This window comes from Boleophthalmus pectinirostris, unplaced genomic scaffold (genome assembly GCF_026225935.1).
Source record: "Boleophthalmus pectinirostris isolate CB_2022bp ecotype Guang Dong unplaced genomic scaffold, ASM2622593v1 HiC_scaffold_10, whole genome shotgun sequence".
NCBI classification, from domain to species: Eukaryota; Metazoa; Chordata; class Actinopteri; order Gobiiformes; family Gobiidae; genus Boleophthalmus; species Boleophthalmus pectinirostris.
In genome coordinates, this window is record NW_026570971.1 from 8,703,817 (window position 1) to 8,721,351 (window position 17,535).

The 17,535-nt window shown below is 40.7% G+C and overlaps 1 protein-coding gene across 2 annotated transcripts in view; it reads right to left on the bottom strand.

Annotated features, from left to right (window-relative positions):
- fermt2 (FERM domain containing kindlin 2) overlaps positions 1–17,535 on the bottom strand; it is a 153,426-nt gene that overhangs the window by 87,731 nt on the left and 48,160 nt on the right. The gene's annotated exons all lie outside the window — the stretch shown is intronic.

Here is a 17,535-nt window from a genome sequence, read left to right on the forward strand (position 1 = left end):
ATTCTGTTCTATGTTCCTTTTTTCGTGTACTGAACGTGACCACTCTGAGGAAGACCGCTAGTGATCAGTCGAAACTGTCAGGTATGAAAAACAAACTCTTGGTCTGGAAAAAGAACCTAATAACGTATAATATCGGAAAACCAAATGAACCTCATTGGACTGTAACAACATTATAAATATGACTAAAAGCTCAAAAGAGTCTATTTTGTGTAATATTAGACCTTGAAGGATCAACCGATACCAGACAGAGAATGAAAACGGCATTAATTTCCTTTAAACAAAAATAAAATAAGACAAAACTGATCCAAATGTGTTACGTTGTTGTTATTTACCAGCAAATCGTATCATATCGGTGCATCCCTAGGTAAAGTGGTCACATGTGGTCGTTATAAATTGCAAACGTAGCACTTTTGGAATCTTCGGAGACCAGATCCATTTTCAAAAATATGACAAGCTTAGTTATTACCGGAATAACTTTTCTTCCTGTGGACCGCTGCTCTGTTGATGCAATCTTGGCGTTTAAAGTGGAACTAAACACTAAATCAACTTTTTTGTTACAAACCTCTGTGTACGTCTACCGTTTCTGGTCCTTTTTTGGCCGTTTTAGTTCAAACTAGGTAAACATCCAGCAACCTGAGCGCATGTTGCCTCTAGCGGTCACTGCAGTTTAAAGTACTACGTGACATCGCACAGAACTGTCCTAATTCTGTCCAGTTTGGTGTTTCTGATTAACAAAGCCACACATCTGGAGCACTCTTTAAAGACTACAAGATTCACCGAACTCGCAATTTGAATGGACATACTGTATTTGAGGCCTATTTACAAGATCGATTAGGCCTGTAACGATAACAGATTTTCCTGGACGACTAATTGACCAAGAAATTATTGCGATAATCGATAATATTGACATTTTGAGACCATTTTCAACTAATCTAATGACAATGGAATAAAAATGCAAATACATCCTTTCAAAAGATCAATAAACTACTTTCTTTAACACAGAACATTTAACACAGGAACTGCAAGACGACCAAAAACAATAGGCCTAAATAAAATCCATCTCCTCATTTCCAGCGGCAATAGGAGTAAGTGTTTGTGTTGGGTATGAATGTTGACAAGTATATTTGGAGCACTTTGTGGCATTTTGTTATCCTGATTCATCAGCCGGTTTCACTTCGTACAAACTGTCTGACCTTGCAGCGTTAGAATTCGTTCGCTTGACGGTAGGCGGTTACTTTTTTCATTTAACCAATCACTGCTATTTGGTCATGACTAGGGATGGGCGTGATTAGTCGATTAATCGATAATTGATCATTAAGAATTTCATCGATTACGTTAATTTTAATCGACAAACCGAATGTAGGTTGCTGTGCGTAGCGTGACCAAACAGGGGTCCGTACATGTGTCTCTCTGCACTCAGAAGGAGCGAGCAAACACGAAACAGTCGGTCAGTCTGCAACGTACCGAAGCACAAATGCGTATTTAACGATGATTTGTACAAGAAATTCCACGCTTTCTGTTCCAGTCGGGACAAGTGTGAGGCCATGTGCACAGTGTACAAAGCAGCACATATGGTTTCGGTGTCCAGTGTGAAAAAGTTCACCAGGACACCGAAAACATGAAAAAGTTTTACCAGGTGAGAGTCGCTCAATGTCGATGACGAGGCCCCACCTCCCTCCCCCCGTACGGTGTCCTGGTTTTGACAAACGCAAATCTGGTCACACTAACCTGTATTCCACTGAGTCATGTCTTTTAATCCGACAGAAATTGAACCACATCAGTGACACAAGAGCTGTAGTTTTATCTTCGCTTAGTTTATGCAAATTAGCGATGCAGGTTTTAAGTTTTGTTTCTGTGAGAGTTGAACAAAACTGAATTAAACACATTATAATGTCAAACGGGCTGATGTGGCTCTAGAGTCGTTACGGTTTATATGTCGTAAAGTTGAATTTATTTATGCAGATTAGTAGTGCAGATAGTAATAATAATGATGATCATTTTAATATAAAAACGTTAATGATTAATCGATAATCGATCGTTAATTCTTCCAACGATCGATTAAGAAAATTTCATCGAAAGCCCATCCCTAGTCATGATGTATGTAATGCGCTGCTAAAGGGGCTAACTGGTATATTAAGCTTTTCCCAAATCCCATAGGAAGAAGGGCAATAACGTTCTTTCCCTTTGATAAAATTCACCAAACATTCTCTTTGTTCCGGCTTTAAATCCTTGATCTCGGGAATCGTTGCCAACACAGAATATTCCAGCAAATTCTTCAGTATCGGCGCCGATATCAGACACCAGTATCGTATCGGTGCATCCCTAGGTAAAGTGGTCAAATGTGGTTGTTATAACTCGCAAACACAGCACTTTTGGAACCTCACTGTACCTCATTTGCCGTCTAAAAATCTCCCTCCAAAGCGCGCGTCAGTGTCGGGTTATACTTTGAGTTTGTGACTGGATGCGTGGGAAGGGGAGGGGGCGGGGCTGCGTGGGCGTGTGGGCGGAGCCGACGAGCGTGTGAAAGACAGACGTGCATGCCTGTGTGACATTGCGCGGTGTCACGTTCCACTGTCCCCCTTTGTCCCAGGGCTCTTTCCGATAGCGCAGCCGGGCCACCCTACACCACCCCAGACGCCTCGCAGCTCTCAGGCTTTAGCCCGGACCCGGACAATAGGCACAGATCAGGGGACTCGAGGACTGTCACGTAAAGAGGCAGGTCCAGGAATGCTACGGCGGCAAAACGAGGTGTTAAGTGTTGGAGGGGAGTTTGAAAGTAGAGATTTAAAAGGTCCTGTATAACACAAAACGGACTCTTGTGAGCTTTAAGCCATGCCAGAACGTTGGTACTAGGGATGGGCATGATTAGTTGACGACTATATAATTGATCATTAAGAATTTCATCGATCGCATTCATTTTTAATCGACAAACCCAATGTAGATTTGCAGTCATCAGGGCACAAGGAGCGAGCTGTTTTTTCAGCGCTTATAATTTATGCAAATGAGCCATGTGGTTTTAAGTTTTGTTTCTGTAAAACGTAAACAAATGTGCGCAAATCTGAATTAAACACATTATAATCTCAAACGGGCTGATGTGGCTCTATAGTGGTTATGATTTATATGTTGTAAAGTTTATTTATGCAGATGAATAATAGAAAAAATATATAAAACGTTTGTTCGGTCATTAATTCTCCTGACAATCGATTAAGAAAATGTAATCAAATGCCCATCACTAGTTGTTACCTCATCAAAAACTTACTTATTTTTATTATTAGTCTGTCTGCATCTCCAAAGCTCAATGCTCTGTTCCACCTTGTGATGTCATGAAATGGGAAGTTTTGACAGCGACCTTTTACCTGTAGTTCAGTAGAGATCGGCAATTCCAGGGCTGAAATGATCCAAATGTTTCTAGTGAACGTGTGTGTGCAGTTTAAAAACACAGTGGAGCACTTGTATTACCACATGACATCACAAGGTGGAACAGAGTGTTTTCAGTTTGAGAGAAGAACTCGGAAATGAAAGTATGAAGGATGTGTGAATGAAACAAAACACAACTCCAGATTTGTTTTCGACAGTGGTGGAACGTTATGTAACAAAGTAAAAGTAGTAAAGTACTGCAGTTTACAAGTATTTTAGGTGTCTGTTACTTAAGTAGAGCTTCACATAGATACTGTTTACTTCTACTTCACTACATTTGAGAGCAGAAATATGTGCTTTCTACTCCATAACATTTTGGAATAGGACTGAAAAGTAAAAGTATTTTTGTGATGGTTTGCTGAAAGCACTACAGCAGGAGTCATAACTCAAATTTGATTAATTACTACTCCAAATGTGTTATTTTGACCTTCGTGCACTAATAATAATATGGATAACAGTTTGATGTTTTATAGGTATTTAACTGTACATCAGGGGTGTCAAACTCATTTTGGTCCGGGGGCCGTATTCAACCGACTTTGATCCAAAGGGGCCGGATCAGAAAACTCATGTCATATAAAGCCCAAAAATAACAATAAGTTCAAATATTTGTGCAGAGAAACACAAATTTATTACAGAAATCTTTTTTTAATTGATGAACTCTTTCTTTTACAAAATATTATAATATTATGAACAACCTGAAACTTTAAGAAAAATCCAATTTCAACACAATGTTTTAACATGAACTTGTATGTAAACAGGAATAAGTCAGTTTTGTTGTAAAATCCTGCACTCGGCTCCACTTTTCTCATGTTGGACATTTTTCTGATGAGGGTGTCACGGTCAACAGTCAAAACGATCGTCCTTTAAGAGCGTTTGGAAAGAGACAAATCTTCATTTGTGCTGCTCTGGTGGGAGGGGCCACGTACAGAGACGCTGGAGACGCTGCTCTGATAAACACCACAGAAAATTAACAAGATTTTAATAAAAAATAGAATTAAAATATTTTAGTAGAAAATCAGCCGAGGGCCAGATTAAAGGTCTTGGAGGGCCGCATCTGGCCCCCGGGCCGTATGTTTGACACCTGTGCTGTACAACATCTAAGGCTTGCCCTCTTAAATCGAATACATTTCTTGTAATTGCTAAAATGTGTAGCTCTCCGGACACAAAAGACTGGAGATTCCTGCACTACAGGGTAACAACCTTTCAAAACATTTCCATGACTTTTCCATGACTAAAGTGAATTTTCCATGACTTTACGGCACCTACATGTGTAGAATTGATCAGACTTTTAGGGCTAAATATGAAATGTTAACTCTTTCCACTCACCTTATGGTTTGGTATTATAGTTTTTTAACATTCAAAATACTGTCAAGTGCATTTATTGTCGTCTCTTGTAAACAAAAAGCGCAGATGTTCAGAAATAATTATAATAGCGGGAACTTAACAGAACGCAGTAGTTGTATGAAAGAGATACTAAAATTCCATGACTTTTACAGGATTTCCATGGCCGTGGGAACCTGGGGCTAAGAGTTTATTATTTATCACTACATTTGAAGCTTTATTAGACCTCAAAATCTGCGTGAAATACTTTTACTCCTAATACTTTTACTTAAGTTGATTTTTCCATGTGATTTCTGCTCTTACTTCGAGTTTTTCCTTGCTCTGGTACCTCTGGACGAGAAAACAACATTATAACAGGTCAGAAACAGCAGAATATGGGCCCTTACATGTGAAAAACTCGAGAACCCCAAAGCCATTTTCAGGACAAATCCACAAATCACAACAAAACACAAAACAGGGCTTATTTTCTGACAACCAGAGCACCTGCCACTTCTCCATTTACACCCACGCAGCAATAAAACAGATATTAATCCCTCCATCACTCCGTCCCTTTTATGTGATGTCTTCAGTGTGTGCAGAAGTCATTCCCTGGGCGTACGCAGCAGTAGCCTTCCTCACATGTGCAGCCTCTCTTCCTCCTCCTCCTCCTCCTCGTCGTTTTCTGACCTCTCCTGTCTATGTCTATGACTCACGCGCTCATAAAAACATTTACCTTCTGTGGGACGGAGCGCTTTAAAATGGGGTTTGATGAGTCACGTTAACGTTTGAGCTCTGGAAGTCACACGTGGCGTTTTCAAAGTAAGGATTTAAGTTGAGAAAACCTTAATAGTCAGGACAATTTAATATGATGAAGACAGCTTTCGAGGATTTTCAAAAAGAAGCCCATTTCATGCCATTTTCTGATCTATACTAGAATGTTGTTTCCTCAGAGCAAAAATACCTGGAGTTTTGTTTCATTCACACATGTTTAACACACAAAACCCTGCATATTTAGGCTGAGTTCTTCTCCCAAACTCAAAATGCTCTGTCCCACCTTGCGATGTCATGCGGTAATACAGGAAGTGCTCCATATGCTTTTAAACTCCATACACCTTCATTAAAATCATTTTGATGATCACTTTAGCTATGGAATTGGCATTTTCTACTAAATTAAAAGTAAAAAGTAAAAGTCTCCGCTCAATTTCATTTCTCTCCAGCGACTAGGTCAGGAATCAAAATACTCTAGACAGTTCGCAAAAACCCCAGAGCGAAGAGTCATATATTCAGTGTCGTCAACGATTCCCGAGATCGAGGATTTAAAGCCGGAACAAAGAGAATGTTTGGTGAATTTTATCAAGGGGAAAGACGTTATTATCCTTCTTCCTACGGGATTTGGGAAAAGCTTAATATACCAGTTAGCCTTGTTAGCGGCGCATTACATATGTCACGACCAAATAGCAGCGATTGGTTAAATGATAAAAAGTACCCGCCTGTGACAAAGTGGGCCTTTGTCTTATTTTAAACTCACCTTAATTTATGTTAACCATTTTGATTTTGGAAAGACACCTTTTGCTTTGCTTTACCTGGAATTGTTACTCACCTGGAGGAGGTACTTCCTGCTGGGCGGAGTATAAAAGGCAAGCAGGCGTCACCAATTAGGAAGACTTCTGTGCAGGTATTTGGTGTTTTGCTTTGAGTTACTTATTTTTTGTCTATTTGTGTTTTGTTGGTTAAACCCAGAAGCCTGTTTTTTAAAATAAATTTTGTCTGCGTAAGACACCTTTTTTTTTTGTGTGTCATCTGCCTCCTACTTCGACCACTTTGGCCAGCTTCCCCACACCGCCTACCATCGAGCGAACGAATTCTCAGACGGTTTCTACGAAGTGAAACCGGCTGATGAATCAGGAAAACAAAATGCCACAAAGTGCTCCAAATATACTTGTCAACATTCATACCCAACACAAACACTTACTCATATTGCCGCTGGAAATGAGGAGATGGGTTTTATTTAGGCCTATTGTTTTTGGTCGTCTTGCAGTTCCTGTGTTAAATGTTCTGTGATAAAGAAAGTAGTTTATTGATCTTTTGAAAGAAGGGTGTATTTGCATTTTTATTCTGTTGTCATTAGATTTGTTGAAAATGGTCTCAAAACGTCAATATTATCAATTATCGCAATAATTTCTTGGTCAATTGACTGTCCAGCAAAATCTGTTATCGTTACAGGCCTAATCGAGTAAGTCTTTGATCAGTTATTAGGGGCCTGATCGATCTTAAATGATAAAAAGTACCCGCCTACCGTCAAGTGAACGAATCCTAATGCTGCGAGGTCGGACGGTTTGTACGAAGTGAAACCGGCTGATGAATCAGGTTAGGTAAAAGGAGCTGTTCACTTGAAAACTATCACTTCATGACATCGTAAGGTGGAGCAGAGCATTTTGAGCTTTGGCGATGCAGGCAGATGTAAATAAAGAGTTACTCAAACGTGTGAATGAAACAAAACACAACTCCAGGTCTGTTTTGGGGAGGTAAATGAAAAAAAAACATGACGTCAATATTACGTCAATAAAAAACATGACGTAAAGCTCACAAGAGTCAATTTTGCTTAATACAGGACTTCCCATTTATACAGATATTTACTTTATCAACAGAATAATCACCAGAGAGAAATGACCAAGGTTAAGATCTGTTTAAAATGGTTCAAACTGAGAGTGCAAGTGTCTTTACCCATTAAAATTACACATGATCTAAATAAACTAGTTGCACCATAATTTTTAAATAATTTTATAATGCCAAATGTGTTTTTTTGGGTTTTTTTTTTTGCACATAAAACTCTCACTTCACACTTCTGTGCCAATTCCTGTGTTAGTTCCATGTTAATCGATGTTAAAAAAGATTTATCGCTTTGTAAAAATGAGATATGGTTCCAACCACGTGCTTGTCTCCATGGAGATGTTGAATTCTTGATAAATTCTTTGCCTGGTATGTTCCACAGTATGACTTTAAGCATATCTATTTCCATGGTAACAAGCAAGTAATACCGCCAGGCCAAGTTACAGGTGGGATCTGTGGAGAGGTTACCCTGCTTACAGTGTGAATGCAAGTTTTGCTTTGAACTTATGAGCGATAAAAATACATGTAATTGATTTAAAAGTAACCTGTCACCTGTTTGTTTCTATGGATACGTCATTGCTCTGCCTGGAATGTTCCGCAGTATGACATTACACAGCTCTACATTCACATATATTCAGTTAAAGGTGGTTTTACAGCTCAAAAATACCTAGAAAAACAGGTTTTCTGACTGTGAGCGGGGTCGCCTCTCCACAGATCTGACCTGTAACCTGGTCTGGTTTGGTCTCCGTGAAAATAGAAAGGTTGCATCTTCAAGTTTAACGTCATACTGTCAACAAGCAAGTGACGAGTAAGTGGCAAACCCCCCTCCATAAAAGTTACGCAGTGAATCTTTAAAGAATCGTTCAACAAAGCCGATTTTGCTCGCGGACTCACGACGTACCCTACACCGCTTTCAGTAACGAAATACCGATGACGAGCTAAGGTCTCACCCAGGCTGAGACAGAACAATAGGAGGAGTGGCGAGGAAGTGTTTGCGAATCCAGCTGCGTTCAACAGAAAATTAATCACAATAGTTTACCAAAAAATGCAGGAATGAGATCATATTTCAATCAAGACCATTCTAAAACTGTTCAGGAAAGTCCAATTTAGTCCAATCTACGGCCAGGTCCAGATGTCCACACTTTTCCCTATTTAGAGCTGTTCGAGCGTCCGGTGAGTGAAAAAGTAGTGCACTCAAAATTTGCCACAATGCATCTTGAAAAATAGTGTCCAGCGCTGGTCACAAGAGCGGTCGATACAGACTACAACTCACTGCGAGTCGGAAAAACAACAGCAAACAGAGACAGATGCTTAACTGGACACAACACGACTGAATGAAGCAAATAGAAGTGCTGGTTTATGGCACCGCTGATCCTGATTCTGAATAAAAAAAATTGTAAAAGGTACTAGCTAGTGTTGTAGTCAAGACTACACTAATCACGACCAACACCAGCCCAAGACCACAGGGTCCCAAGACCAAGATCTCTGAAGGTCGAGACTGAGACAAGACAGAGACCACGTCCCATCGAGACCAAATCAAGACTTTGTCATTTCCTACATTTATTTTTATTGTACATTTTGGCACATACAGTATATATCAATGTTTCTGTAATATTTTTTATAAATATCTAATTGAGCTGATTAATGTGCCCCTTTTCTGGACCCTGACGTACAGTTTGGCAACACTTTCTTTAATCCCACTTACTCTGGCACAACTTCAAAGTTAATCAAGTGTGGGTTTTTTTCCAAGTTCATAACATTTACAGTTACATTATCTTACTGGTTTTACAGTGATATTTAGCCTCTGCACATTCACTGGCCGTAATTAAGTATGACTGCACTCGTCGAGCGACAGACCATGAGTCCAAGACAAGACCGGGTCCAAACGCCTTCAAGACCAAGACAATACTGAGTCCAAATGCACCCAAGTACGAGACAAGACCAAGACCACAAAAAAGTGATCGAGGCCGGTCTTGAGACCAAGACTGGTCTGGAGTACTACGACACCAGTGTCAGCCTTAACTGTTTACCTTAACTTGAGCTGTTAAGATATCAGTAATTCCCAGATCTCAGACAAAAACCTCAAAAATCCAGTCTGTCTATATACAAAAACTTGCACGATTATTATTAGTCCATTAGTACTTGTGTGTCAGTCTAATTTGATCATTATTTATGAACAGAAATCCAGTGTTATCAGAATTTCGTAGACGTTTTTTTAACCAGACGCCAGAGTCAAAAGTAGTAAATCCAAAAAGTAGTGAGCTGTGAATGAGTGCAATAAATAATCCTCTAAAGAGTACAGGCCTATGTAGTGAATGAAGCGTTAGAGGTTAGTGTGGACATTCGGACACAGCCTATGTATTTTTCATATAAAAAAAATATAGGTGATAAAGTATTACCTTGACACGTTTCAAACTGTAATGTTCTTCTTTGTTAGTTTCAAGATTAGTTTTAGAAATGAGTTAGTATGAGTATTTTTTTTTACTATAACCTAAACTGCAAAGCAATTCTGGGTTACTAAGACGTTTAAGTATTTTTAGTGTGCTTTATAGTCCGAAAAATACGGTAACCTTTTTAAATGTTCTCAAAAATCGATGGTTTGCCTTATAAATCACCTTATGTATTAATTCTGGTTGTCCTCAAACTGATTTTATGTGGTACGCAGAGCTCAAAAAATCTGTCAAAATGTTTTAGTACGACTTTGATAAGATATGAAGCTGCACTGTTTAATGGATTGTGGGAGCGTTACAGCTACTGTAGTCTGGAGCGTCGCGGAATAAAGCCCAATTTACACTCCTTAGTCTAAGAGAAGCTGAACCGCATCAAAGCACAAGAAGAAGGGTCATTCCACGCCATTTCACCAAATGGCCCACGCACTTCGATCTCAAAAAAAAAAAAACACAAAAAAAAACAAATAGTCCCTTATTATTATAGGTTTAAAAAGGGGCTAAAAATGGTACGCCACGGAAATTAACAAGTTTTTTTCATTTTTAAGTTCATATAAAATGACAGTGAGTTGAGATACCAAACTTTTGATAGATATTATTTGAACACAGAGTAGAGGAGCACAAGCCTACAAAATTTCAGCCCTCTATATGTGATACTTACGGAGATATTGGCCTGTGAAAACGGCCAAGAAAAAATTACGCGATTTTGGGCCCGAAAAGCGACACATACTCCCCTCACTAAATGACCTGTAACTTGAAAAGTAATAATCGAAAATGACTAAAACTTCACACAAAAAAAAAACAAAAAAACATGATGCGTGAGATTTTCTGGAAATTTGATGAAATGGCGTGGAATGACCCAGCTGTTTTTTTTAGTTTTTTTGCCATTTATAGTTTATGCAAGTTCGCCATGTGGTTTTAAGTTTCATTTCTGTAAAATGTAAACAAACGTGCGCAAAGCTGCATTAAACTCATTATTACTCAGTGTATATTTGAGTCCTCCTCTGTAAGAGATTAAAAAAACTAAATTTATATTATTTTATTATCCACCCACATTCACATTCATAATACACTTTCACCAGGACAGGGAGGCAACGCTGGGCGAATTACACCACTACGATCTGCCGATGGATCGTGGACGCCTGGACTAAAGGATCAGTCTCAAGTGTCGCCCGTTTGTTTCACTTAATGTGCCTTCTAATCCGGTGCACCTTATGTATGAAAATAGACGTGAGAATTCAACATTATTGATATTGCGCCTTATAATCCGAAAAATACGGTAATTAAAGACTCAAAATCAGGTTAAAATGCAACTTTGATTTACGAGAATGACGTAGCTTTCCCTATGGCCTATTAAATCTGAACAAGCAAAACAATTGTAGGTAGATTATATAGTTTTGCTTGTGTATTCAAATTATAAAACTCTATTATTATAGGCGAGTTTCATTGTTGACAAAAGCGCGCGTTGCATGCTGGGAATTATTTTGGTCGGCGGCAATAAACACTAATTCAACATAACGGACGGAGCGAGAAAGCACGTAAAGGGTATTGATCCCGGTTATTTATCCACTGTAACGGCAGAGGACCGAAGATGATTTGACCAGAAATTGGTCATAAGCATCGATGGAGCCAAATCACCCTTTTCAACCCCGACAAAAGGTGAAACCAAACCAAATTTCTGGTCAGAATCGCCAACTACCTGGACAAATATTCACTTTGGTGATATCCACAATGACTTGGTGGAAACTCCTGGGCCATTCACAGCAGAAAAGATGAAAACCTCCAAGAGTCTCGATGTGTTGTTGAACTTGTTGGAGTCCACGGTTTGTTAGGATCTTCTACGTTTGCTCTGCAGATGTTTGAAAGCCGTTTAATTCACCATTAGTGGTTCTTTTCACTCAGGAATACGAAAAAGACATTTTCCTTCTTCCGTGCTTCTATTTGTGCATCCGATAATGCAGCAGGAATTTACCATTATCGGGGATAAATACACGAGGTTACGTGCACTGTGTTTGACCCTACCGTGTTTCTTGCCTCCGACCAAAATATTTCCCAGCATGCAACGCGGGCTTTTAATAACAATGACGTCAGCTGAAACTCGCCTATACTTTGACAAATATTCAACTCTGAAAATACTCGTTATTTTAAGACGCAAACAACAAACTGGTCACTGTGCAGGTCTAATTAAAGATGACATCACTCGGAGAACCCAGTGGAAGCACTTTAACCACTCATTTAAAATCCATCTTCGCGGCTATCCTCCGGCGACCTCTCCCATCCGTCAATCAAGCGCTGCCATGGCAACGGGCTTTTTTTTTTTTTTTTTTTGCGGGCCGACCTTCGCCTCGCACGGTCCCGTATGTGTGTCCACGACCATGACCACGAAGACAGCCACGGCGAGCTCCACGAACGGGATTAAATGGAAACTTACTGTGACAGAAACCAGACGGAGCGGGCAGGGGAAAAGACTCTTAGCCGTGTGCCCGCTCGCGCCTACGTGCTAATGCTATTGTGGAGTGTGAAAGGGCGGAGCTGTTTGTTTAGCTGTTAGCCGCGAGTGGGTTTAGCGGAGGGGTAAACATTGGAAAGGAAACACTGTCAGCGTGGAGAGGAGGGGGTGCGGTGAGAGCTGCATGGGGTCTGGCTGTCAACGCCACACTCCGATGCGCCAGCTGTGTCCAAGATGGAGTGAAAAGTAAAGAGTTAGAGAGACGGCTACTTAAAAACGAGTCAAAAAGAGTAGCTAAAAGCGTTAAAAAGGTGCATTGTGTAACTTTTCTGGTGGTAAGATATATCGTGATATCGTATGGTCAAAAGCCTTTGTCAAAATATATCGAATTACAAGTTCCTTTGTTTAAATACATGGTTTTATAGTAAGGAACAGCTTTTAAACATCGGGAACTACATATCCCATGATTCATTTCAGCGCAAACATGAAGAAATATGTCTGTTACTTGAATTCTTGGGATTATGACGGAAATAATTCACACCAAAATCTCGTCAAGGTAATTTAAAAGCAAAAAAAGTGTCACATCTACAGTTACCGTATTTTCCGAACTATTAGGCGCTCTGGATTATAAGGTGCACTGTCATTAAATGGTCTATTTTCGAACTTTTTTCACAAATAAACTGCGCTGGACTTTAAGCGAAACACAACAGTTGGATGGGTCAGTTGTTTGTGGCGTTCAAGGTGACTCTGGGCTTTGTTCAGTTGTGGCGTGTAGGGAGGGTGCTGCCTGGGACCGCTGGATTGTCGGCGTGTTCGCAGTGACTCAGTTGTTCAGTCGTGTCTAGAAGCGGCACATTGGACTCGCTTTTTCGGTTCGTTCCTCCGTTCCGTTCCTCGTCATCGTGGAGTGATGAGTGTGGCTGCGGGTGGTGCGGCGTTGTAGTTTATTGAAGTCGTGCTGAGTGGATTCGTGTTTAGGGCGCTCTGGATTGCAGGGGGCGGGGTCTTTTTTTTGATGGAGTTGGAGGCTTAAGAGCGCGCCCTATAGTGTGGAAAATACGGTATTTGTAGAGATTGCTGGTGCTAGGTTAGTGCATGTATAGTGCATGCCATAGTTATCCTGCCACTAAAAACAGTCTTACCCACTCCACAAAACACCCGAAGCAAAACAATTATTATGCCAGACTGTCCGCATAAATGTGTGTTGATAGAATAATGTTAGAAGTAGTCCAAAATATCGCAATAAATATCGTACCATGAGACGCATATCGTGATAATATCATACCAAGAGATTCGGATATCGTTACATCCCTATTTCACAGTATTGCATTAAAAGTCATTTTCAATAAAAGTCACTTTCATTTAGAGGTAAGATCTTAAGACCGAGCCCAAGCCCGACCCGACCCGACCCGGCCTAAAATGTCAATCATTACTTCGGGTCGGGTCGGGCTCGTGCTTCACTCTCGCTGACTTTTTTTCAAATAAATATATGTTTATAAAATGTATGCTAAAACGATGTGTGGATACTAAACTAAGGAATACTTGTTATAAAATAAATAATATGGATAAAACAGAGAAGTAATGTAATGTAATTGCTATTTAACTACTAAACAGGATCCGCAGAGCCAGAGCTCTGCGCACGTGAACGCCCCCTCTTCATTTAATAATCTTCCCCTCCGCAAGTCTGCATCTATTTTGACCTGGTGTCCCCAATATGGAGGAGCAAGAAGTTAAGGATAAACTAAAGGCAGGAGAACTGAAAAGACAAACACGCACCGGTAAGAGTGAGGTGTGGAAAAGCTTCAAATTGATTGTTGAAAATGCTACAGAAACTTGCGTTGGCTTCGCTGAATGTCGTCAATGTGGCGCTTTGCTTTCATACGAGAGCAAAAAGACTGGCACCTCGACGCTGAGCAGGCATTTAAACAGCTGTACTGGCAAAAGTGATGATCGTCAAACATCTATATTATCATTTGTTTCAAAAAATAAAATATGACATTTCGGGTTTTCTTCGGGCTCGGGCCTGCAAATCAAGTTAATTGGTCGGGCCGAGTCGGGTTTTAATACCCGCGGGCCGGGTCGGGTCGGGCTGGATTTTTTAGGCCCGATCTCACCTCTACTTTCATTAGACGTGATTTTATGGTTCAGAAATATCTTTAAAGAGCCATTTGAAGCTTTACTCCGCTCCTAAGCACAATCAGAAATCCTCCGCCGACCGACAGCCACAACAATCCAACACGGTGCGCTCCAGACTTTGAAACAGAGCGGACATTTGTGCTCGGATCACGCCAGACACATTATGAAGACGTCATAGTTCTTATTCAAATGTTCCACAGTGTGACATTAAACTAGGGTGACCAGATTTTTCAAATTTCTAAAGTAGGACACACCCGGGTTGGGATGTCTGGTTTTTAAATAAAACTGTGAAAAGAGCGTGTGACATTGTTTATTCTCGTGTCGGTCATAATCACGATGAACTTCTGCTGCTGTGATTTTTTTTTGGATTTATGGTCATTTGCAAACACGGTTTTCTGTATTTTGGCAAAAGAAATGACAGTTTATGTTCCTCTTTACTGTTGGCGATGATCTGATTAGTCAAAAATTGTGATAGTCCTGTTTAAGTCCTGGTTTAGACCTGATGTAGTCCTGGTTTACTCTTAGTTTAGACCTGGTTTAGACCTGGAATAGACCTGGTTTAGACCTGGAATAGACCTGGAATAGACCTGATGTAGTTCTGGTTTATTCTTAGTTTAGACCTTGTTTAGACCTGATGTAGTCCTGGTTTAGACCTGGTTTAGACCTGGTTTAGACCTGGTTTAGACCTGGTTTAGACCTGGTTTAGACCTGGTATAGACCTGGTATAGACCTGGTATAGACCTGGTTTACTCTTAGTTTAGACCTGGTTTAGACCTGGTTCAGACCTGGTTTAGACCTGGTTTAGACCTGGTGTAGTCCTGGTTTACTCTTAGTTTAGACCTGGTTTAGACCTGGTTCAGACCTGGTTTAGACCTGGTTTAGACCTGGTATAGACCTGGTTTACTCTTAGTTTAGACCTGGTTTAGATCAAATTGGTCAAAAATAGGAACACTTGGGATATTTCTTATGTAAAACTGGGACAAATCAATGGTTTTGGACTCAAAACTGGGACTGTCCCGGGTAAATCGGGACATTTACTTACATTTATTCAAACAACAGGTGGATTTACAGCTCAAAAATACCTAGAAAAACAACATTCTGACTGTGAGCAGCCGCCTCTCCACAGATCTGACCTGAAACTTAGTCTAGTTTGGTCTACAGGATGATAGAAAGGTTTAATGCCACACTGTGAAACATTTTAGACTCCATAAAGGAAAGCATACGATGGACACTCCACCAGAAAAGTTAAACAATGCACTTTTAAGACATGTTTTATTGCATGAAAATCTTGGAAATGTGGCTTCATTTCTACTACAACTTCTAAAAACTTCCTCGTGTATATTATTAGAACTTCTTGGAGTAAAAAAAGACAGTTCGGATTAGCGTCTGAAACTGATTTTGGGACCACAGACGAGCTTTGAAGACGTTTTCAAGAATCCCGACCGTCTCACATTCACACGATTGTCCCTGGACCGCCGAACAACAACAACAACACGGCAGTAACTCGGCGCCGATATTACTTCATGCAGCGTTGCCCTTGCCAACGCCGTCCGACCGCGCGCCCCGCCCACTTCCCCGACCAGACTTCCTGTGGCCTTGATTACACATCCACTTTGTATGTTGTGATTGGACGGGCCCCGCGAGCCGAGCCGCTCAATGGGTCCTTTCTGCGACAAGGTGGTAACTCAATCCGCTAAAAGGGAAGAGAGGGGAGGGCGGCGCGGCTAAAAATATACGACTTGCCAAGGCTGACGTAATGCAGCGGCGCAGGCAGGGCTAAGTAATTGGGTGCATTAAAAACGTGGACCCCGGTAGGAAGGAGGGAGGAGGGAGGACGGACGGGGGGAGGGGAGCGCTTGTTTTATGACCTCCGCAGAACCTGAAAGATGATACGGGATCACGAGGCGGATCTGCAGCGGCGATTCGTCCCGATCCATCCATTAGCGACGTTAGCGACGTTAGCCCGGTTTGTTTATGCGAACAAGCTAAAGTCACCCGCGAGCAGTGACGGGGAGTAACAGATTACATGTACCGGAGTTATGTAATCAGAGTACAAATTATGAGTAACTGTATTCGGTTACAGTTACTGTTTTAATGAGTGGTACTTGGATTACAGTTACTTTGTTGTAAGTAAATTGATTACACGGTATTTTCCTGTTTTCACATTTAGGCTATATCCCTTTTTTTTTTTTTTTTTTGGTAATTCCACTCATTGCTGAACACTAAATCAGGTCCAAACCAGGTCTAAAACGAGGACTAAAACCAGGTCCAAAACGAGGACTAAAACCAGGTCTAAAACGAGACTAAAACCAGGTCTAAAAGAGGAAAAACCAGGTCCAAACGAGGGACTAAAAACCAGGTCTAAAACGAGGACTAAACCAGGTCTAAAACGAGGACTAAAACCAGGTCTAAAACGAGGACTAAAACCAGGTCCAAACGAGTAAACCAGGACTAAAACTAAAACAGGTCTAAAAGAGTTAAAACGGTCCAAACGGACTAAAACCAGGTCTAAAACGAGGACAGGTAAAACCAGGTCTAAAACGAGGACTAAAACCAGGTCTAAAACAGGACTAAAAACCAGGTCCAAAACCAGGTCTAAAACAGGTCTAAAACGAGACTAAAACCAGGTCTAAAAAAGGTTAAAACAGGTCAAACGAGGACTAAAACCAGGTCTAAAACGAGGACTAAAACCAGGTCTAAAACCAGGACTAAAACCAGGTCCAAACGAGGACTAAAACCAGGTCTAAAATGAGGACTAAAGCCAGGTCCAAACCAGGTGTAAAACCAGGTCCAAAACAGGTTCTAAAACCAGGTCCAAAATCAGGTGTAAAACCAGGTCCAAAACAGGTCTAAACCAGGTCTAAACCAGGTCTAAAACCAGGTCCAAAACAGGTCTAAAACCAGGTCTAAACCAGGTCTAAAACCAGGTCTAAAACCAGGTCTAAAAACGGGTCCAAAACAGGTCTAAAACCAGGTCTAAAACCAGGTCTAAACCAGGTCTAAAACCAGGTCTAAAAACCAGGTCTAAACCAGGTTCTAAAAGGTCTAAAACCAGGTCCAAAACCAGGTCCAAAACCAGGTCCAAACCAGGTCTAAAACCAGGTCTAAACCAGGAAAAAAAACCAGGATTAAATCCAGGTCTCAAACAGGATTTAA